Genomic DNA, 23,274 nt, shown 5'->3' on the forward strand with positions numbered 1-23,274 from the left:
AAGAGAGAGAGATTTATTATAGGAACTGGTACATGTGGTTATGGGGGCCAGGAAGTCCCATGAACCAGGAAAGCTGGTGTATAATTCAGTCTGAATCCAAAGGCCTGAGAACTTGGGGGCAGGGGGAACTGATGTAAGTCCCAATGTGAATCTGAAAGCCTGAGGACCAGGCGTGCCAATGTCCGAAGGCGGAAGATGGATCTTTCAGCTCAAGCAGAAAGAGGGTGAATTCTCCCTTCCTCCCTCTTTTTGTTCTCCACAGGCCCTATACAGATTGGGTGATGCCCACCGAATTAGGGAGGGCCTTCTGCTTTACTCAATTCATCAATTCAAATGCTGATCTCTTCTGGAAGCACCCTTGGAGACACCCCCAGAAATAGTGTTTTACCAGCTATCTGGGCATCCCCCAGCCCAGTCCAGTTGACACACGCAATGAACCATTGTAACCAGTGTGGACTGGGTTTCTGTTGCTTCTTCGGGATGATAGGTTCACCAGCATGGCTGGGGAGAACGTGAGGTCCCAGGAAGGGAGTGACGGGAAAGTGCTGGCTACACCGTAGTGTGCTATGCCTCTTTGCTGGGACCTTCTCCGCTCTTTTTTTTTTTTTTTTTTTAAAGATTTTATTTATTTGACAGAGAGAGACACAGCGAGAGAGGGAACACAAGCAGGGGGAGTGGGAGAGGGAGAAGCAGGCTTCCTGCAGAGCAGGGAGCCCGATGTGGGGCTCGATCTCAGGACCCTGGGATCATGACCCGAGCTGAAGGCAGACGCTTAACGACTGAACCACCCAGGCGCCCCTGGGACCTTCTTCACTCTTGTGGAGTCCAGAAATGTAGCCATACTTCTGTCCCTGAGGCCCTGGCTTCAGATGAACAGACCCTCTGCATAGTGGGAAGTTGAGGCAGGCAAAGTAATGCTCAAAATACCTGCTGCTTACACCTGCCCAGCCAGGCAGCCTCTAACGTGGAGATTTTGGAATAATAGAGAGTGGAAGAAGAGCTAAAAAATAAATTCCATCAGCTTCTTTCCCAAATCCTGTGGATATCCAGGATAGGCCTAATATGTAAAACAGACGATCATTTCCAGGGAACATCCTAAAACCTCTCTAGGGACCAAGGATTCTAAGGTCATGCATTTGGACACATATCTATTTCTTACATTTGATCAAACTCACCCAGTGGCATTGGGAAAAATAAAATGAAGAAATACACCAGGATGGACCATGGCAAGAATATCAACAACTCAGCCTCAAACCCGGGGCAGAAGTGAGTGAGTTGGATGTCTGATCATTGCTAGACCTTGGGAAGATCTCCCAGAAATAGGAGCAGTGGCGGACAAGGTCTTGATTTTAGAGCAGGGCGAAGCTTGAAGAGCTTGCTTTGTCATCTGGCACTTGGTAACTGGCAATGCCAGAAACTAGGCCCTGGAGGAAGGAGGAAAGGTTGAGAATATTTTCCAGGTGGCCTATTATTCGAGGCTACCTTGTCTGTTGGCCCATATCTCTCTGGGTTTCCCAGTGTACATTCTCTGCCAAGGTCAGGCTGATTTCTAGCCACATGCTCCCTGCTTATTCCCACCCTAGTACTTTGGCTTGGGGTATCTCCCCAGCCTTCCTAGAAGGTTCTAACCCCACCATCTCAGCTGGGCTCAGTGGAACAAGTATAGGGCCACCAATTACAGCTGGATAAGCACCGCACAATCCCGGGGCACCATTCACAGTCCAATGTTCAAGTTGTCCAGTAACACTCAGCAGATTATTCTGCAGGAGGTTCAGAAGATCCAGGCTTTGGGGTTAGATGGGCCCGGGTTGAGTCTTGGCCCGCTCATTATTAGCTATGTAACTTTGGATAAAACATTAACTCTTGTTGCCTAGTGTTCTCATCTGCAAAATGGGGATGTGCCATATTTTACTGATTCTAAGATGCACAGTCTTTCACATTTCCCATCTCTGAAATTGGGCTGTATCTCACAATTGATGGTATGCTGTACTTTTAAGCAGTAGCATTTTTTCTTTCTTGGTGGTAACAAAATAATGATGTATATTTTGATTGATACCATTGTAGAGTTGTTGAAATATGGAATATGGAAATAGTATCTATCTCACAGGAGGACGGATAAGATTTAATATGTGAAGTGCAGTATCTAGTTTGGATCAGCATCTTGCCCATATTCCTTCAGCCCACCCTGGGGGTCACCTGAAGCTTCTGTGAGCAGTCCCTGTACTTTTTTTTTTCATTTAGAATTTTTATGCATTTTTATACATACGAACAACCTTAATGTCCAAATTGTCAGTGACAATAAGCGAAAGTAACATACAGTGCAGCCAAACAGTTCATTTATGACTTAGCTTTTGTTTTGCGTTGTGGTTGTTATGGTTGTTATGGTTGTTGTTTTTCCAAAGATCAGTCCCTTAAAATGGATGATCCTGGAATATGAATAAAGAAAATACGTCTGAAAGGTGAGAATTTCAAACAGTCGACTTCTTTATCCTTCTAACTGCTGACCGCATGACAGTAGGCATAGCACCTTCTGGTTCCTGCTTGCCCTCTTTTTCCGCGTACACTCTGAGGTGTAACTTACATTCCTTAGCTCTGGGTGGGATCAGGCCAAGGCTGAAGTTGCACTCTTGTCTGCCCTTTTCCCCTTCCTGTCTTCCACACCCACGTCCAGCTTCTCGTAGGAGCACTTCCTTAACAAACCACTGGCACAGGAATCCTTATCTTTGGGTCTGCTTCTAAGACCGTCCCCCCACCCCCCATTAAGGGGATCAGTGGCTCTAGCAAAATGTAACGTCCAGAGGCAAAGTTGGGTGTGATTGTGCGACACTTTCCCCTGCTCATGCTTGGGAGGGCCTAGACCCCCTCCTTTGAATGTCTTAAATCAATATGGCTCAACTTTTCAGATAGTCTTTATCTTTCTTTCTTTTTTTAAAAGATTTTATTTATTTATTTGTGAGAGAGAGAGAAAGAGAGAGAGAGAACACAAGCCAAGGGGGAGCAGCAGGCAGAGGGAGAAGCAGGCTCCCCGCTGAGCAAGGAGCCCAATGTGGGAATCGATCCCAGGACCCTGGAATCATGACCTGAGCCAAAGGGGCAGACGCTTAACCAACTGAGCCACCCAGGTACCTCTTTCTTTTCTTTCTTTCTTTCTTTCTTTCTTTCTTTCTTTCTTTCTTTCTTTCTTTCTTTCTTTCTTCCTTCCTTCCTTCCTTCCTTCCTTCCTTCCTTCCTTCCTTCCTTCCTTCCTTCCTTCCTTTCTTTCGTCTTCATGTTTTAATAGGAAAATACAACCTAATTTTTTTTACATTTAAAAATTATTTTATTTATTTTTAAAGATTTTATTTATTTATTTGACAGAGAGAGAGTGCACACAAGCATGGGGAACAGCAGGTAGAGGAAGAGGGAGAGGGAGAAGCAGGCTCCCCACTGAGCAGGGAGCCTGACATGGGACTCTATCCCAGGACCCTGGGATTGTGACCTGAGCTGAAGGCAGATGCTTAACTGACTGGGCCACCCAGGTGCCCCTAAAAATTATTTTAAAATTTATGTACAGTTACATTCACTCCTTTTGGTGTATAGTTCTAAGGGTTTTGAAAATGCAGAGTCGAGAACCATCACCACAATCCACAATGAAGATCCTGAACAGTTTGCTTATCCCCCCAAATTCCCTCATGCTGCCCCATTATAGTCAAACCCTCCCCTCTCCCTGAACCACTGGCAACCACCAATCTCCTGTTCATTACCATAGCTTCGTCTTTTTCAGAATGTCTTATAAATGGGATCACACAATAGGTAACCTTTTGCGTCTGGCTTTTTTCACTTAACACTTGAGATTCATCCAAGTTTTGCAAGTATGACTTCTTGCTGTTGAGTAGTAGTCCATGATATGGCTGTACGACAGTGTGTTCATTCATTCCTCAGCCAAGTGATGTTTGCATTGTTCCCAGTTTTTCATGATTATAAATAAAACTGATACAAATATTTGCATTGGGTTTTTCATTTAAGGTGGGCTTTCATTTCACTTGGTAAATACCAAGAGGTGGGATTTCTGGGTCGTATGGTAACTGTATGTTTAATTTTGTAATAACCTGCCCAGGTGTTCTCCAGAGTGGTTGTACCATCGCCACCAGCAACGTGTGAGATTTTCTATGTCTCGCCATCCTCACCATCTTGGTATTGTCAGGTTTTGGTGTTTTCTTTTCCCCATTCTAATAGATCTATGGCCTCAATTTAAAAAATCAGGTCAGTGTGCCTGGGTGGCTTAGTCGGTTAAGTGAGTGACTCTTGGTTTTGGCTCAGGTCATGTCAGGGTCATGGGATAGAGCCCTGCATTGGGCTCTGGGGTCAGTGGGGAGTCTGCTTGAGGATTCTCTCTCTCTCCCCCTCCCTTTGCCCCTCCCCCTACTCTCTCTCTCTCTTTCAAATTAAAAAAAAAAAATCTTCAAAAATAAATAAATAAATAAATAAATAAATAATCAGGTCAATTGAGAAATGTCATTCATCTACTTAAACACTCTAGTGGCTCATATCACCCCTAGAATAAAATTCAAGCCCTTGCATGGCCTCCAGGGCCCTTCTTACCCAGCTCCTGACAGCCCCTCTGGCCCCTTCTTCCTCTGTTCTCCTTCTCCCTGCTCTGGTCTCCATGTTCTTCCTGAGAACTGCCAAGATGCCCTACCTCAGGGCCTTTGCCCTTGCTGGTTCTCTGAAATGCTCTTTCCTCAGATTTTCACATGCGCAGCCTCCTTCCCGACATTCCGATATCAGAGGTAAGCCACCTGTACCAAAGGGCCTTTTCTGGCCTCTCCAACTAATACTGCCCATCTTCCATCCCCACCTTCACATAACCCTCCATGTTACCTGGTTTTATTTTCTTCATGTCTCTCATCATGGTGTGAAATTATTTCAACTCTTCGTTGTTTAAAATTGTTCTCTCTTTTAAAAGTTTAACTGAGGTATAATATGCATGGGTAAAGTACATACATCTTATGTGTACAGCTCAATGAATTTTTACATATGTTATGCAGAACCACTTCTTGTTATCAGGACGTGGAATGTTTCCAACACTCCAGAGAGCTCCCTCTGCCTCTTCCTCCAAAGGTAATCACTATCCTGATTTCTGATTTGTCATATTCAATGTGCCTGCTTTTGAACTTCATATAAATGGAATCATATGGTTTGCACACCTTTTGTTCAAATTCTTTCATTCATCATTGTTTGTATGGTTCAGCCATGTTTTGCATGTGGATATATGCAATACTTTTCTTTTTTACTGCTGTGTAGTATTCTACTATTTAAATATACCCCACTTTATTTATCCATTCTTCTGATGATGGACCTGATGGCTGTTCCTGATTTGGAGCTATCAGATAACGCTGCTATGAACATTTTTATGCATATCTTTGGACAGATATATACTCATTTCTCTTGGGTGTATGCCTGAGAATGGAATTGCTAGATCATAGGGAGAGATTATGCTTATCAGCTGTTCATTCTTTTATATGTTTGTTATTTTTCCCATTAGACTCTAAGTTCTGTGAAGGTAGGAAACAAACCTGTCTTGTTCACACTGTATCCTCAGCGTGTAACACAGTGCCTGCCACATTGTAGGCTCATTAAATATATGTTGAATAAATGAAAGATCAGCTCAAAGTAAGTTATGGTGGAGCCAGGACTAGATCCAACTCCTCCTGACTTCCACTCTCTGCAAGCTGAGATTCGGGAGCCCTGCTGACTCAGAAGTAGACAAAGCTGCAGGTGCTGGCTTGGTTTCAGCAACCCGTTATTCTTTGAAGGAAAAGCACTCCCTCTCCCTCTCTTGGCCTGCATTGTCACAGCTTGAAATATTCTTTTGATTATGAGTACATTTCCCATTAAGTGTACGTCTCCAGCTTCCCCCCAGGATTTATGAGCTCATAACTCCAGGATCTGTCACAATCAGTGTTACAAAAGTGTATCTGAATGTAATGAAATAATTCGATGAGAAACGTGGCAAGGAGACAGTTGGAATTTTCTCTTGCCTTACAAACCATCCCCAGGGGATGGGTGCATATAAATCAGCACCTCCCTTAATTAAGTAAAACATTTTAAGGAAAAAACAAATTAATTACCACTTCATGGCACCACCCCAGCTGATTACCCAAACGGTTCACGTTCCATAAACCTCGCCTGAATTTAGAACTAATTATCGCTCTTTTGGTTTGTTTATACTTCCCAATACGGCAAAGATCTATATTAGAAGTGGATGGTGTGGGATTTTTGTTTTCTTGGTTTTTTTTGTGTGTGTGTGCTTTTAAGATGATGTTAGGTATCATAGAATCAAGAAGTAGGTTTCTTTTTTTTTTTTTTTAATGCTGAAAACACAGGGTATATAGAATGTAGAGCATCCAGAGGGGGAAATAGAAATGATCTTGGGGTGTTGCTGGAGTGGTGGGAAGAAACCCATGGGGTATAGAATGTGTGGGGTCTTGACCTGGATCAGTTGCTGACTTGCTGTGTAACTCTGAGCGGAAACTGGATATCTCTGGTTTATATCTGGGCTGGTTGAACATCTTTCATCCAGCCTCCTGTCCCCACTGTGGGCCTAGGCCTTCTGGCATGTGGTCCCACTAGGAGGTGAGAATCTTATTATCTATGAGTTATTGTCCAACTGACCTGATGTCCTTTTTTTTTTTTTTGAGAGAGAGAAAGAGAAAGAGTGAGTGCATGAGGGTGGGGGGCAGAGGGAGAGAAAGAATCCCAAGCAGGCTCCGCATCCAGCATGGAGCCTGACACGGGGCTTGATCTCATGACCCTGAGATCATGACCTGAGCCGAAATCAAGAGTCAGACAGCTAACCGACTGAACCACCCAGGCACCCCTTGATGTCGTTTCTAATGCTCCTTGCTTGGGGCCAGCTCCATTCTTATCTTTGATCCAGACAGAACCCTGTGGCCAGGGCATCTGCTAACTAATGTTTCCTCTATTCCCATCCCAAAGTGACCCTGCCCATCCTGGCCCATTGCATCTGGCTCCCTTCTGACTGAGCCGGTTGCCTGATGGAGTGGGCTGTCCGGGCCTGGCCTTGACTGTTTTGGGGTGTGTGTGTGTGGGAGCAGGGATCTCAGTGGCATCAAACTTGATTGGCCCTCGGGCGCCCCCTCCGGCTGTGATCCTTGTTCTCAGTCCAGAGCCATGTGCCAGCTCCCTGTGGGTAGAAAGCCAAATCCTAACCTACCTTTGCTTCTGCCACTTGCCTTGCACGAGCGGCTGTGTACGCTGTAGACACTCAATCAGTGTTGAGTCACCACCCAAATCTTAGTGAAAGACATCGATAACCAGAAAGACATAATAATCTAACTCTTCAAAACATTTTTACTAAGGTATGAGTTGTACACAGTGAAGTACATACATTATAAATGTATCACCCAGTGAATTTTACTTTGGGCACACCCACGTAATCCCCACATGGATCAAGACACAGGATATTTCCAGCCCCTCTGAATGTTGCTTTGCAGTCACTACCTTGAAGAGAACCATTATCCTGACTTCTGTCACCAGAGATTGGTTTTGTCTGTTCTTGAATTTCATATAAATGCAATCACCTGGTATCGTGTGTGTGTATGTGTGTGTGTGTGTGTGTGTGTGTGTGTGTGTCTGGCTCCTTTTGCTCATCTGCTGCATCTGTGATGTTCATCCTCAGTGCATAGTGTTTTTGAACTCTTTTTTAGATTAAAATTTTAAAAAAAAAGTGATTATGCTAGTGATTGCTGGTTATTGGTATTTCATTTGATGGTATTCTGTCCTTTCTAAATATAACCAAATGCCAAGATATTTGTGGATCTAATACTGTCATGATAGTATAACCCCCCCCAAAAAAGGAATAATTTAGATCTTTTTTTTTTTTTTAATTTTATTTATTTATTTGACAGAGAGAGACACAGCGAGAGAGGGAACACAAGCAGGGGGAGTGGGAGAGGGAGAAGCAGGCTTCCCGCAGAGCAGGGAGCCCGATGCGGGACTCCATCCCAGGACCCTGGGATCATGACCTGAGCCGAAGGCAGACGCTTAACGACTGAGCCACCCAGGCGCCCCAATAATTTAGATCTTGAGAGTACTCAAGTGCATTCAAGTTCCAAGTGGAGCAGGGGTGAGTTTGATTAGGAAAGTGTCTGACCACATTTCTTCCCTCTTGAGAACCCTCCAGGGCATCTTCTTATTGCTTTAATTTTGATTTCCTAGGTTACTAGAGAGGTTGAGTGTCTTTTCTTGGGATCATTTGTCATTTATATTCCCTCACATCCTACAAGGACCTTCTCTGGAGGACTGGGGGAGTTGGGAGGTTGAAGGCTACTTCCTCTGGGGGGCTGGGGGAAGGGGTGGGAATGACCTGGACACCCCTCTGGGGTTGTCCCCTAAAGGGTCACTCACCCCTGGATCCAAGGAAAATCCAAGGTGGGGGAGAGTCAGGCTCCACTGTCTCTCAGGTCAGACTCAGGCATTGTCTGTCCCCAGAGAACCCTCAGTTTCAAGCCTCACCTTTAGCCCTGAGAGTGTCTTAGCAATTGATGCCTGGGGCCACACTAGAAGCTCTGTTCCAGCAGGTCCAGGGTGGATCCAGGAATCTGATATTTTATTATTTATTTATTATTTGTTAAAGATTTTATTTTGGGGGCACCTGGGTGGCTCAGTTGGTTAGGCGCCTGCCTTTGGCTCAGGGGTCTGGGCTCCTTGCTCAGCAAGGAGCCTGCTTCTCCCTCTCCTGCTCCCCCTGTTTGTGCTCTCTCTCTCTGACGAATAAATAAATAAAATCTTAAAAAAAGATTTTATTTTTAAGCAATCTCTACATCCAATGTGGGGCTCAAATTTACAACCCTGAGATCAAGAGTCTCATGCTCTACCGACTGAGGTAGCCAGGCACCCAATCTGATAATTTAAAGCTCTCCTAGGGATTCCCTGGAATGGTCTGGAGCCAGACTGCTTGAATTTGAATTTATCGCTGTGACCTCAGACACGTGATGTGCCGTAATTTCCTCATCTGTACAATGGGGATAATAGTAGTATTGATAGAATTAATTGCATTAATGCCCTAAAGCTTATAAAGCACTTGGAAGAATGCCTGGCAGAAAGTAAGCTATCAAACAGAGTCGGTGGCTACCACCACCACCACCACCATCATCATCATTTACAGGAGCATTACTGCTTTACTAACTGCTTCCCTTTACACGTGGGGAAATTGAGGACCAGAGAGGGGCCCCGGCTTATCCACGATCCTACAGTGAGCCACAGGTGGTGCAGGACCGGAAGGCCAATATTCTCTCCCCTTGGGGCTATGGTCCCTCACCTGCCCGCGTAGCCAGCTGGGATGAAGTAGACCAGCCAGGCCCCCCTCTTTTCCTCCTCTTTCCAGGGGTAGGTGGGGCTGGAAAGACCTGAGGCACCTCTGGATTTCTAAAGTTAGGACAAGTATCTTTTACCATTATCAAATTCCACCAATTCCACCTTGAGAATGTCTCTGGAATCCAAACCCCCTGCCGCACCTGAGGCCAGGTGACCATCCTCTTGCCTGGACAACTGCACTAGCTCCTCCCGGGTCTCCCTGGTGCCACTTCATCCCCTCCACTTCATTCTAGAAACACACTGCCCTGTCCTGCAGTGATTGTTCTAAATCACAGACCAAATTGGGTCACATTTTTGCTTAAAACTCTCCAAGGTATGAATGGATAAAGAAGGTGTGGTATATACATAGGATGGAATATTATTCAGTCTTAAAAAGGAAGGCTATCCTGCCATGTGATAAAACGTGGATGAAGCTAGAGGACATTCCTTTTTTTAAAAATTGTATTTATTATTTATTTATTTATCTATTTATTTATTTTAGAGAGAGCAGGGGGCAGGGGGAGGTTGGAGAGGGGAGCAGAGAGAGAGGGACAAGCAGATTCTGTGCTGAGCGCCAAGCCTAAGACCTGACATAGGGCTCTGGGGCTCGACGCAGGGCTTGATCTCATGACCCTGAGATTATGACCTGAGCTGAAATCAAGAGTCAGACGCTGAACCGACTGAGCCATACAGGTGCCCCTAAGCTAGAGGACATTCTGCTAAGTGAAATAAGTCAGTGGCAAAAGGACAAAGACTATATGCTTACATGAGGTATCTAAAGTAGTCACACTCACAGACACAGAGTAGAATGGTGGTTCCCTGGGGTTCAGGGAAGGGCAAAGTGGGGGAGTTGTTGTTTGATGGATATAGAGTTTCTGATTTGCAAAATGAAAAAGTTTGAGAGATCTTTTGCACAACAATATGAATGTAGTTAATACCACTGAACTGTACAGTTAAAAATGGTTAAGGTGGGGGTGCCTGGCTGACTTGGTGGGTAGAACATGCAATTCTTGACCTCAAGGTTGTAAGTTTGAGCCCCATACTGGGTACAGAGATTACTTAAAAAAAGAAAATAAGATCTTTTAAAAAAATGGTTAAGATGGTAACTTTTTTTTAAGATTTTATTTTTAAGTAATTTCTACACCCAACGTGGGGCTCGAACTTCTGACCCCAAGATCAAGAGTTGCATGCTCTACTGAGCCAGCCAGGTGCCCCTAAGATGGTAAATTTTATGTTACATGTTTTTGGTTTTTGCCCCAATTTAAAAAAAATGAAAACAAGAACAAAAAAACACCTGTAAGGCTCCCCATAGCCTTTAAGGCAAATGTGGACCCCTTCCCCTGTGAGGCCCTCTGCACTATCTCAGACCCTCCTTTGCAGCCACCTGCCCTCAGTCTCCTCCAGCGACCATATTCTCCAGCCCCGCCAAGCTCTTCAGCTTCCCCCAAACACAGCTCACACTTCCCTGGTGATTTTCTCTGCCTGGAGCAATCTTCCCTCAGCTTGTAAACTTTTGAAGTTCTAATCATTCTTCAAGAACCAGCTGTCCTCCTCTGGGAAACCTTCTCCTAATCCCGCCCCTCCAGGAAGAATCAATGCCCAGAGTGTGTGCCCCTGACACTTAATATCGCTACCACCACCACCTTAGCTAGCATTTAACGGAGAAGGGCTCACTATGTGCTGGGCACCATGCCAAGCAAGCTATATGCATCATTATTGCAGTTAATCTTCATGATAACCCTATATCATCCCCATTTTACAGATGAGGAAACTGAGGCTCAGGCAGGAAAGGTATCATGCCCAAGATCACACAGCTGGTAAATTGTGGCCCTGAGACTTAAACCTTCCTAATTCCAGAGAAGAGCTTTTAACCACTCAACTCCTCTTCCCATACACACCCAAATTCTTGCATTGTCCATATATTGTTTATTTTTCTGTCTGCCCAATTAGGGGAGGGTCCCATCTTTGTCATCCTGCTTCCTATGCACCATGTCTGGCCCAGGGCCCGGCACAGAGGGGGCGCTCATTTTGTGGGAATTTTGTCGCCCACCCTTGAGTAAGTCGGAGTCAGTTCTAGCTTCCCTAATCCCATGGCTTCTATTTCCCCTCCAGGAATTGGCAGATTGGTGATTGCAAAAGAAACATCCTCAGCTGATCAATAAATAATAATGTTGGAGAATTTAAAATAAGAATCTGGATTATTAAAGTTACAAATCTTTGGTCTTTATACCTTTAATAAAACATGCATCTATTAATAATGGATACTGGTTCTGGCCTGCTGATGTTGAAAAGGGGGGAAAAAAATGACCAGTTGAAAGATGCAAATATTTTTGCTCCTTAGTGGGCTTGGCTGCCAAATGCCTCGCTGACATATTGCTCATCATTTAAAAAAGTTTAAAAATTTTAACAGCACAAAAGGGAAATTAAAGATGAGACGTTCAGCCTTATGGGCCCTCAGAAAGAGATTGTTCCCTTCTGGAGACATCTCTCGCCTCGGCTTTGGTGGACCCACCTCTGCTGGCTTCTCTCCTAGTCCTCTAGCTGCCCCTTCTCAGCTCACCTTTTTTTTTCCAACCTCTTCCCTGTGCCCTCTCCTCTCCCCTCCCCTCCCTCTTCTCTTCTTTGCCCTTCCCCTCCCCTCCCCTCCCTTCCACTTCCTTTCCCTTCCCTTATCTTTTCTTCTCTTCTCACTTAACTCCCTTGCCCTGAGTGACCTCACCCACTCCTGTGACCACTGGTCATCATCTTTGCATGAAGGCAAGTCACTCAATAGGAGAAAAAGTCAACGAACTAACAAGTGGACAGACCACATGGGGCCTTATAGGCCACATTCGTACTTTGGCTTTTACTCCAAGCATGATGGTGCCGCTGCAGGAGCAGAGGAATGCACAACCTGACTTACGGTTTAAAAGGAATATCTTTGGAGACCGGGAGTAAATAGACTGGAGGGTGATAGGGGCAGAAGCAGGAAAAGCATTTAGGAGAATATTATCATGATCCAGGCAAGAGATGATGGTGGTTTGGAATAAAGTGGAAGCAGTGAGGAGGTGAGAAGTGGTTGGGTACAGGATATATTTTATATTTTAAAGGTAGAGGCCATAGGACTTGCTGATGGATTGGAGGAGGGGTATGAAACAAAAAGAGAAAGAAGTCAAGGATGTCCCCAAGGGTTTTGGCCTGAGTAACCAAAAGGGGGGGGGGGGGTCATTTTCTGAGATGGGGAAGGCCATGAGTGGAATAGGTCTGGGGAGAAGGGGAATAGGTTTGGGGAGAAGGAACTTAGTCTTGGATGGGTTTAGTTGAGGTGCCTATTGGATGTAATGATATAGACTGAATTGTGTCCCCTTAAAATCCATATGTTTTTGTTTTTGTTTTTAAGTAAGCTCTACACCCAACATGGGGCTTGAACTCATGACCCCTAAGATCAAGAATCGCATGCTCTACCGATTGAGCCAGCCAGGTGCCCCTAAAATCCGTATGTTGAAGCCCTAACCCTCACGTGACTATATTGGAGCTAGGGACCTTAAGGAAGTAATTAAGGTTAAATGAGGTCAAAAGGATGGGGCCTTAATCCAATAGACTGGTGTCCTTATAAGAAGAGGAAGAGAGGGGCGCCTGGGTGGCTCAGTCGTTAAGTGTCTGCCTTCGGCTCAGGTCATGGTCCCAGGGTCCTGGGATCGAGCCCCACATTGGGCTCCCCGCTCAGCGGGAAGCCTGCTTCTCTCTCTCCCACTCCCCCTGATTGTGTTCCCTCTCTCGCTGTGTCTCTATCAAATAAATAAATAAAATCTTTAAAAAAAAAAAAAAAAAGAAGAGGAAGAGACACGCAGATATCTCCATCCTCATGTACACAGAGGAAATACCGTGTGAGGACACAGTGAAAAGAGCCAGGAAGAGAGGTCACATCAGAAACCAACCCTGCTGGCACCTTGATCTTGGACTTCAGCCTCCAGGACTGTAAGAAAATAAATGTCTGCTGTCTAAGCCACCAGTCTGTGGTATCTAGTTATGGCAGCCCAAGTTGACTAATATAGATGTCTAAGAAGATTTGTAAAATTGGCAGTTGGACGCATAGGTTCAAAATTCAGGAGAAAGGCCCAGGCTACAGATAGAAATTTGGGCATCATCATCAGGGAGATGGTCTTTAAAGTCCTGAGGCTAGATGAAATTGCCAATGAAGATAGTGTCACAAAGATGAGAACATGACAAAATACCAGACCCTCTGACCTTCCTATGTTTAGAGGCTGGGGAGAGGAGGAAGAATCAACAAAAAGACTGAGAAGTTGCCAGTGGGATAAGAGGGAAACCAAGAGCTTAAATGGTCCTGGAAGCCAAATAGAGAGAGAGAGAGGTCCTCTATGTTCAGTGCTGCTGATGGGATAAGTAAGGTGAGAAATGAGGACTGACCATTGGATTTAGCCATATGGAGGTCACTAGTGACCTCAACAAGAGCATTGGATTTAGTTTTGGGTCCCCTGGTGGTAAAATCAAAAAAGGTAACTCAATGGATTCCACAACTATCATTCTCTTCCAGAAGTGAAACTACCAATTATTCAAGACAACTTTTTCTGGGAATTTATCATGTGTGTTCTTACAAAGGGGGCATGGGGCAATATAGTGAATCTTGTCAACAACTGTTGAAAGTCTTTCCTTCTGTCCCTTCTGACAATTTGACTCAGGTACAAGTGGCAGTCTTATGTATCCATCCCAGTCCAGTTGTGGAGGTCCCCAAATTAAAGGTATTTGGAGAAATTTCACCTAGCAACCCACCACAAGGGCACGAAGGAAGGAGTGGCTGCCTGCCTCAGGACCTGAGAAAGAGGAGGTGCCACAGAGATGGGCTTTGAGAAGACAAATAGGAATTCTCAAAGAGAAAAAGAGGACAAATGATATTTTACACACAGGAAACAACACGTGCAAATTCTAGCATGTACTTTCACTAAAAAATTTTCCTCTGTTTTTCTGACTTTGTTTCTCTCTCTCTCTCTCTCTCTCTCACACACACACACACACACACACACTTATATTCACAAACACACCAGATAACTATTAGAACTCTTGTTTGCGGGCGCCTGGGTGGCTCAGTTGGTTAGGCGACTGCCTTCGGCTCAGGTCATGATCCTGGAGTCCCAGGATCGAGTTCCGCGTCGGGCTCCCTGCTCAGCGGGGAGTCTGCTTCTCCCTCTGACCCTCCCCCCCCTCATGCTCTCTCTCTCTATCTCATTCTCTCTCTCAAATAAATAAATAAATCTTTAAAAATAATGTTAAAAAAAAAAGAACTCTTGTTTGCAACTGATAGAAAATGCACCTCAAAATGGCTTAAAACAAATAAAGGGAACTTTTTGGTTCATGTAATCAAAAAGTCCAACAGTAAATTTAAGACATGGCTGAACTTGGGGGCCCGAACAATGGGACTATAATTTGGTCTCTTTCTATCACATGGCTCACATGGATCAGTATTCACACTTCACACGTGCCGGGATGGCTGCCAACAATCCGAGGCCTAAATCATCCCAGTGGAATTGAACTGAGAGTCTCTCTGTTGTGCCTCATTGGCTCTGATTGGGTCAGTTGGCCAGCCCTGAACAAATCCCTGTGGTCAGGGGGTTGAGATGCTCTGATTGCTACAGCTGAGATGAAGACCCGCCCCCCCCCCCCCCCCCCCCCCCCCGCCCCAGGACCAAGGGTGTAATCAATTCTGTCTAAAACACAGGGACCGAGATCCGGGATGGAGAGAGCTCACAAAGGAAAAACTTGTTGCCAAAGAAGGTGGAATGGACCTTTGGCCACAAAAGATGTGTATGTCCACTTCCACGCACTGGGATGCTGAGGATCTCCCTGAGATACTAGAACCCTACCTATTGTGTGGACACTTAGGCCTGGATGATTGAATTGCCCTCGGAGCGGTGGAGCCTGCAGGCCTGTGCTCTGAGGTACAGGGAGGGGAAAGGCCAAGAAATGTAGCTGGTGTGCGGCTTAGCAGTCATCCAGGCTTCTCATTAGAGAAGCATATGACACCGGAGAGGGTGAGGAACTTGTCTGAGGCCATAGAAAGTTGAAGCAGAGTTGGGATTCAAACTTAGCAGACAAGAAGGCCAGAACAAGGCTCTGTCTGTGTGTCTGGCAGCTGTCACATTCATTAGCTCCCTGACATCTTTCTCCTTGTTTCCTTGTATATTTTTACAAGGTTGTTAATTACCAGCCATAAAGCTCTGCAAACATTTTGAAAGGCTTTAAAAGCTCATGAAAACAACATTACATTTTAAGGCAGGGTTTCCTAATTAATCTAATTAACTGTCAGCTTCACATCCTGCTGGTTTCCAGACAAGGTGAGCTGGGCCTCTCAACGTCTGGATCAGCCCCAGTGGACAGGGCTGGGGACTTTCGAGATCACAGTCTTCCAGCCCGGGGACTAGCCAACATGTGACCTGAGGTGTGGGTTATCTGAAGCAGTGTCTAGATGCTCAGCATTGTTCTGGCTTATTTCCTTGGATGATCTATTTCTAGGACAAAGACACAGTGGTTGGAGATGCTCCAGATCAAAGCAAGAACATGGATGACTGGCCACCTCAGTTTAGGACCATCGCAGAAGGCCAAGGTACAGACAAATTTGGGGTGCCTTCCCCAATGATGCTTCCTTTTCAGAGATCGGTCCTCACTCACAGTGCTGGCCATATGGCCCTGTTTCCCCCCAACAGCTGATTGGACTGAGATAGACACCTCACTCAAAGATGGCTCAGTCACTTCTGACAGGTGGTCTGGCTCCAAAAGATGAGCTGGGCCAACCAGAGGCTACTGCGGATGAAGAAGCAGAAATGGGGAAGGGTGCATTAGTTTGCTTGGGCTACCATAACAAAGTACCACAGGCTGAGTGGCTTAAACAACAGAAATGTATTCCTCTGGGTGCCTGGGTGGCTCAGTCAGTTAAGTGTCTGACTCGATTTCGGCTCAGGTCATGGTCTCAGGGCTGTGAGATCGAGCCCTGTCAGGTGCTGTGCTGGGTGTGGAGCCTGCTGAAGATTCTCTCTCTCTCTCTCTCTAAAAAAGAAAGAGAAAGAAAGAAAGGAAGGAAGGAAGGAGGGAGGGAGGGAGGGAGGGAGGAAGGAACTTCTCACGATTCTGGAGGCTAGATCAAGGTGCTGGGAGGGTTGGTTTCTCCTGAGGCCTCCCCCTCCCTGGCTTGCAGGTGGAGACCTTCTCTCTGTGTCCTCACGTGGTCTTTTCTCTGTGTGTGCACATCCCTGGGGTGTGTCCAAATTTCCTCCTACAAGGACACCAGTCAGATTAGAGCTCACCCATTTTAACCCTCATTTTAACTTAATCCCCTCTTCAAAGACCCTTTCTCCAAATACAGTCACTTTCTAAAGAACTGGGGGGCTAGGGCTTCAACATATGAAGCTTAGGAGGATATAATTCAGCCCATGACAAAGGGCAAGCACTAGTGATGAAAATTTACAGATCATTTGGCCGGGGCAAGGAGCAACCATGACTGACGCAGCATCCGTAAGTGTGAGATCCCCTGCTCAACACCCTGAACACCGTTTACTGCGAACACCTGGGAGCTGCCACCTTCCGCCTGAGGGCTTTCATTTGGCTGCTTCCTGCTGAAGGTGCAGGCACAAGCAAACAGGGAAAGCCAGAGTCCCAGAGGGTTAACGTCCAGGGGGCAGTCCTCCCCCAGGGCTGATTGCAGTTGAGGGGTGAATACTGAAGCTCCCTTGCCCCTTGGGTGGGTTAAGTCTGACTCATGTTCTGCACCATGTCCGGAGCTCTCTGGTAGGATCGAGATCCTGTTGCACAGTGGTAACTGGCCAATCGTGCATCCTTCCTTTGCTTTCCCTGTCTCACTTTCCACTCCCTGACCAGCATTTGCTGGTGTGCCTCTCAAGTAAACGACTTGCACTTGGATCCTTGTTTTAAGGTCTGCTGCTGGGAGAACATAAACTTAGGTGGCATGTGGACATTATGTGGAAATAGGAGCAGGGAAAGCTGGCCAAAGGGAAGGGGAGAGAGAAAGATTGGACCTGAAGAGGGGTAAAATGTTCCTGTGTTACCAAGGTTCAAGTTCTGGTCCACATGAGCACTGCCCTGCATTGATCCCTCTTGGCTTTCCAAGTAGTCATAAAGTGGGATGTTAGGTGTTCTAGAATACGAAATAATTTAGCCACTTCCCTATCCAAGTGCAGCAGATTCTTTTGGACACTTCTAGAACCTTCCCTCTGAAATATGCAGCTATAAGGAAGTTGGTACCTCTTGCTCTGGGGAATTGTGCCACAAAGGACATTCTGTGGCTTCATAAATATGCCCCTCAAAGTTAACCCTTGGTTTGCAGAGCTGAAGCTGGGGATGACCTGGGAGAATTTGCATATGGGCCAGGAGCTACCTGGGAGGTCAGTAACCAAGGCCCTGTGCCCTTTTCTTTTGAAATAAAACATGATCATAACCTTTCTGGTTCATTGGGCTGTGCCCAACCAAGGCCCCCAAAAGAGGACATAAACACCCACAGGGAAAATGACCATAAATGCAAAGGGAGTCTGTAACTGTTGACCAGTGTTCAACACCAACTCTTAGGCTGCAGATCTGGAGTGGATGGAGGGAAGAAGGGCCAACTGGGGGAGCATGGGTCCTTTTAGTGAAGGAATCGAATCTTGTTACTTTGAACTTTCCCTGCTTTCTTTCCCTTTTACCCATGACCTTGGGCATGTTATTTTGCCATCCTCAGCAGAACTGAGTGTTAGCTGAAGGGTTAAGATCAGACCCTACCTATAAAATGAGATCTGGGAGTCTGAAGTCTTACAGGAAAATAAGAATATGATCATAAACTACATTTCTAAAATCTAAACACTCAACTCTTTAACACTTCCTATGGAAATTCCTTAGGCTTTTCAGCCCCCAAGCAGTATTTGCTGAACGTGGGTATGTGGGTCCTTGTAGGAATAAAAGGGAGGAATTGAGCCAGCTGAGGCAGGGTCTGGAGTCAGAGAGGAATGGGTGACACAGTTGACTTTTGAGCTAGAGGGGTTCTCAATATAGGGTGCTATAGTCACCAATGAGGTGTGCCCCAAGTGACAGGGGAGTCTGAAAAGCAGGGTGTAGCCCTTAAGTCAGGGATAGCATGATATTTATTTATTTATTTATTTATTTTTAAAGGTTTTATTTATTTGACAGAGAGAAAGACAGCCAGAGAGGGAACACAAGCAGGGGGAGTGGGAGAGGGAGAAGCAGGCTTCCCGCGGAGCAGGGAGCCCGATGTGGGGCTCGATCCCAGGACTCTGGGATCATGACCTGAGCCGAAGGCAGACGCTTAACGACTAAGCCACCCAGGCGCCGATAGCATGATATTTATAATGATAATGATGGTGAACATGATAATCCTCATAAAATCCTCTGTTTATTTTTTTTTTAAAGATTTTAATTTATTTGTCAGAGAGAGAAAGAGCACAAGCAGGGGGGGAGGGGCAGAGAGAGAAGCAGGCTCCCCGCTGAGCAGGGAGCCCGTTGCGGGGCTCAATCCCAGGACCCTGGGATCATGACCTGAGCTGAAAGGCAGACACTTAACTGACTGAGCCACCCAGGCACCCCATAAAATCCCCTGTTTAAAGATGAGAAAACTTCACCACCCTCAGCAGGGCTGAATGTCAGTTCCAAGAAGTAAAATGAGACCCTAAAAAATATGAATGATTGATTTAACATATAATGTATTATTTGTTTCAGGGGTACAGGTCTGTGATTCATCAGTCTTACACAATTCACAGCGCTCACCATAGCACATACCCTCCCCAATGTCCATCACCTAGCCACCCAATCCCTCCCACCGCCCACCACTCCAGCAACTCTCAGTTTGTTTCCTGAGATTAAGAGTCTCTTATGGTTTGTCTCCCTCTCTTGTTTCATAAAAAATGTGATTTAATTGTCAGAAAGTAGGAAGATGGGGAACAGATTGGGAAATGGGAGTCTTATTTGGGTCAGGATGAGCTGTTGGAGGCCAAGCCTTGAACACTTCAGGAGTATCAGAAGCCAGGTTGGGGGTGGGGTTGGCTCTGGGAAAGGGCTGGTTTTGGTGGCCTGAGGCCCAACAGGATTGTCCTTCCAGTGGTTTCTATCCTTCATCATCTAGCACTTCCTGGTCCCCACGCTGCTTGACACTCCCCTACTGTATTTAAATTGATACCCTCAAAATTGTAAAACCAGGGCTGGTTCTCCCTCCCTTTTATCCACTCAACTTCAAGAATTTATTTATTTATTTATTTTTAAAGATTTTATTTATTTATTTGAGAGAAGGTGAGAGAGAGCATGAGAGGGGTAAGGGTCAGAGGGAGAAGCAGGCTCCCCACTGAACAGGGAGCCCGATGCAGGACTCGGTCCCGGGACCCCAGGATCATGACCTGAGCTGAACGCAGCTGCTTAACCAACTGAGCCACCCAGTGCCCCTCACCTTCAAGAATTTAACGAGCTTGTCTAGGGTAAAATGTTTTATTCAAGCCCAATGCTGGTGGTATCACTGAGGAAGTAAATCCTAAACTAATAGAAGTTGAATGTAATGTAAAATAGTGACTAATCTCTGTCAGAGAGAGTAAGAAAAATTAACAAACTGCTGTTCAAATATTTATTAGCAGGAGAAACTGGACAGATACCCTTATTCTTTGACTGGAGGCAATTGAAACTCAAGGAATTGTCTTAAGTGGAATAGTTGGTTCAGAAATAAATTACAGGGGATAAGAGGACCCATCCTCTGGGAGTTGGGGAGGGGTGAGACCTATGGTCTCCGAGGCAGGTCAGAATGGGGGACAATGTCTCCAGATGCTTCTCTCCTCTCCTCTCCCCCACTGAAATCAGATTATAGATTTCATCCTGATGTGATTGTCACTAGCTCACCTCTGTGATACATGTAGGGGGGTTCTGGCCCTTCCCCCATCCAAGAGCTCAGTCCTGAACCTCAGACTTGACCTTCCTACCATTCCCCTGCCTCTAAGTTCCTTTCATTTACTCCCTCTCTGAAGGCCTCGGCAGTTAGTGACTATTCTGGATTTTTCCCTACAAATGCTAGGCCTCTCCCATGGGCATCACCAACCACCTGTCCTCCTCCATCAGTCCCCCACCTAAGACCTACATAAAGGGGACTATAAAGGCTGGTGCCTGGAAGAAAAGACTCCAGTTTTCTTTCCAACTGTGGGAGATTGCCTCCCAGGAGACTGGGGCAGGGAGCTCTCCTGCCTTATCACTTGTGCTCAGTTGCAAACTCAACAGGAAGAGATGGACTGCACCTGGATACTACTTCATTATCCGCTCTCTGGCTTTCCTCTTCCCTTAGCAACAGCCCAGCCAATGAGAGACAGTCACAGCTCAGCCAATGAAAAGCCACTATAATTGGGACTCCCGGTTTACTCCAATGGACTTTATGTTTACAACAGCCCTCCCCACAGATTTAGAGATGGCGCTCTGAGAGAGCGTTTCTCTCCTGTGTTCTGTGGATTTGCCTATGGTTTTGTCATAGTTGGCTTTTCCCAGGTTGCAGTTTTCTGCTCTTCCAGAAACAACAACAACAAGCACATTTTTTTTTTTAACTGGTAAAATAATTGGTAGCTTTATTTTTAAGGTTAACACCACCTCCCCATCCATCCCAGAGAAGCAAGAAGCATGCTGCTCTTGCCGTCAAGCGGTGGTGTTACTGAGAAAGAAATCCAACTAACTGGCAGGAGAGTGAAGCCCAGCCAGCCCGCAGTCATTCCAGGCACCGTCTTGGACGTTGCAGACCCAGCAGAGCCCCCGGTTGAGTTCGTGAGTGACCCAGCAAGCGTCCTGTGGGAGAACTGCACGGCGCATCTGCCCATCCCTTGGAATGGTAAGAAATAATAAATCGTTGTTTTAAGCCATTAGAATTTGCAGTGGCAGGGCATCTGGCTGGCTCAGTCTGTAGAGCATGCACGTCTTGATCTCAGGGTCGTGAGTTCAAGGCCCGTGTTAGTCGTAGAGCTTACGTTTAAGAAAAAAAAAAAAAAAGATTTGCAGTGGCCTGTGAAGTAGCAGTAGATAATTGAAATACCAAACCTTGTAGGACTGGAGTCTGACTTTCCCTGCCTTATATTCTACTTTACCAACTTCAGAGCCCCTGACTGACACATGTGTTGGACTTCCTGGACTACCTGCCAGGGCTGCTCTCTTCTCCTGCCCGGCCAACTCCAACCCCAAGTGCATCGTGTTTTTCAACAAACACTGATTCGTATTGGGCTCTCACCCCTGCAGGCTCTGCCTTCCCCAGGGCTGGGCTGTCACCCCTGCAGGCTCTGCCTTCCCCAGGGCTGGGCTGTCACCCCTGCAGGCTCTGCCTTGCCCTGGGCTCTACAGCTGGGGGAGAATTTTAAGTAGGAGAAGCACATGATAGCTGGTGTTAGGGCGACATTGGGAGGAACCAGGGACCCGGCCAGAGACAGGAGCTCAGTGAGGAGGCTGGTGAAGTGGTTAAAGTGAAAGAATCATGGCAGGCAAGGGGCAGAGACTGTGCCTAGGATGGAGAGCCTGGAATTCAGAGGTACCAGGCCACCAGCCCAAAGTCCACTGACTCCCAATCCAGTGCTCATTCCACTACTAAGAAAATGAAGAGTAATTCCAAAGGTGAAAAATATACAGGGAGAGGGGCACCTGGCTGGCTCAGTTGGTAGAGCATGCAACTCTTGATTTCAGGGTTGTGAGTTTGAGCCCCACGTTGGGGCTTGCCTTTTTTTTTTTTTTTTCTTCTTTTAAATACACAGGAGTACGTGGAGGTGGGTATAAGAATGTTCCTGGCAGCTTTGTGTGTGATGTTAAGAATTTAGGGGCGCCTGGTGGCTCAGTCAGTTAAGCATCTGCCTTTGGCTCGGGCCAATGATCCTGGGGTCCTGGGATCCTGTCCCGCGTAGGGCTCCCTGCTCAGCGGGAAGCCTGCTTCTCCCTCTCCCTCTCTCTCCCCTGCTCATTCTCTCTCCCAAATAAAAAAAATAAAATCTAAAAAAAAAAAAAAGAATTTAGAAATAATTTAGGGGCACCTTGGTGGCTCAGTTGGTTAAGTGTCCGACTCTTGGTTTCGGCTCAGGTCATGATCTCAGGGTTGTGGGATTGAGCTCCATGAAGGGCTCCGCACTCAGAGGGGAGTCTGCTCAGGATTCCCTCTCCCTCTGCGCCTCCCCCTGTTGGCATGCCCTCTCTCTCAAATAAATATCTTTAAGAATTTAGAAATAATTTAAATGTCTATCAGTTGAAAAATAGTAAAATAAATGTGGTCCATTCTTAACAATGGAATATTAGAGAGGAACTAAAAGGAATGTTTATATACATTTAGCTATATGTAACAATGTGGGGTAAGTCTTGTAAACATGTTGTTGCATTTAAAAAGTTCCATAATGATATAGTAAAAAAAAAAAAACCCACTTATCCACTAAAAACACATAAAACAGTATTACATATTTTCTATCGGTTTCTATAAAATGCATAAATGTATTTTTAAAAATTCTGGAAGGCACTTGCCAAATTCAGTATTGAGAAAGGGGCCAGGGACCAGGATTGTGTGAGGTAGGCAAAGAAGACTTGTGCTTTATTTATAATGTTCTATTTTAAAAAAAAAAAGGCAGAGAAAGACAAATATCCTATGATTTCACTCATATATGGAAATTAAGAAACAAAACAAATGAACAAAGAAAAAGAGACAAACCAAAACACAAACTCTTAACTATAGAGAACAAACTGATGATCACCAGAGTGGAGGTGGGGGTATGGGTGAAACAGGTGACGGGGATTAAGAGTACACTTACCTTGATGAGCACTGAGTAATGGATAGAACTGTTGAAATCACTGTATTATACATGTAAAACTAATATTAAACAGTATGTTAACTTCTGGAATTAAAAAAAGCAATGGCTCAATTAGAACTGATATAATTACTTT

General features: G+C 45.6%; 1 long non-coding RNA gene across 3 annotated transcripts in view; it reads left to right on the forward strand.

Annotated features, from left to right (window-relative positions):
- Positions 1-696: 696 nt before the first annotated feature.
- LOC118527623 (uncharacterized) overlaps positions 697-23,274 on the forward strand; it is a 33,481-nt gene continuing 10,903 nt past the window's right edge. The window contains exons 1-5 of one of the 3 annotated variants that reach the window (XR_013442007.1): positions 697-3,122; positions 5,028-5,100; positions 15,071-15,290; positions 15,865-15,955; positions 20,954-21,199. This is a non-coding gene — a long non-coding RNA (uncharacterized LOC118527623). The remainder of the gene's footprint in view (positions 3,123-5,027; positions 5,101-15,070; positions 15,291-15,864; positions 15,956-20,953; positions 21,200-23,274) is intronic. The other 2 variants (XR_013442009.1, XR_013442008.1) reach the window with 2 other exon arrangements.

Source organism: Halichoerus grypus, chromosome 10, assembly GCF_964656455.1.
Source record: "Halichoerus grypus chromosome 10, mHalGry1.hap1.1, whole genome shotgun sequence".
Lineage (NCBI taxonomy): Eukaryota > Metazoa > Chordata > Mammalia > Carnivora > Phocidae > Halichoerus > Halichoerus grypus.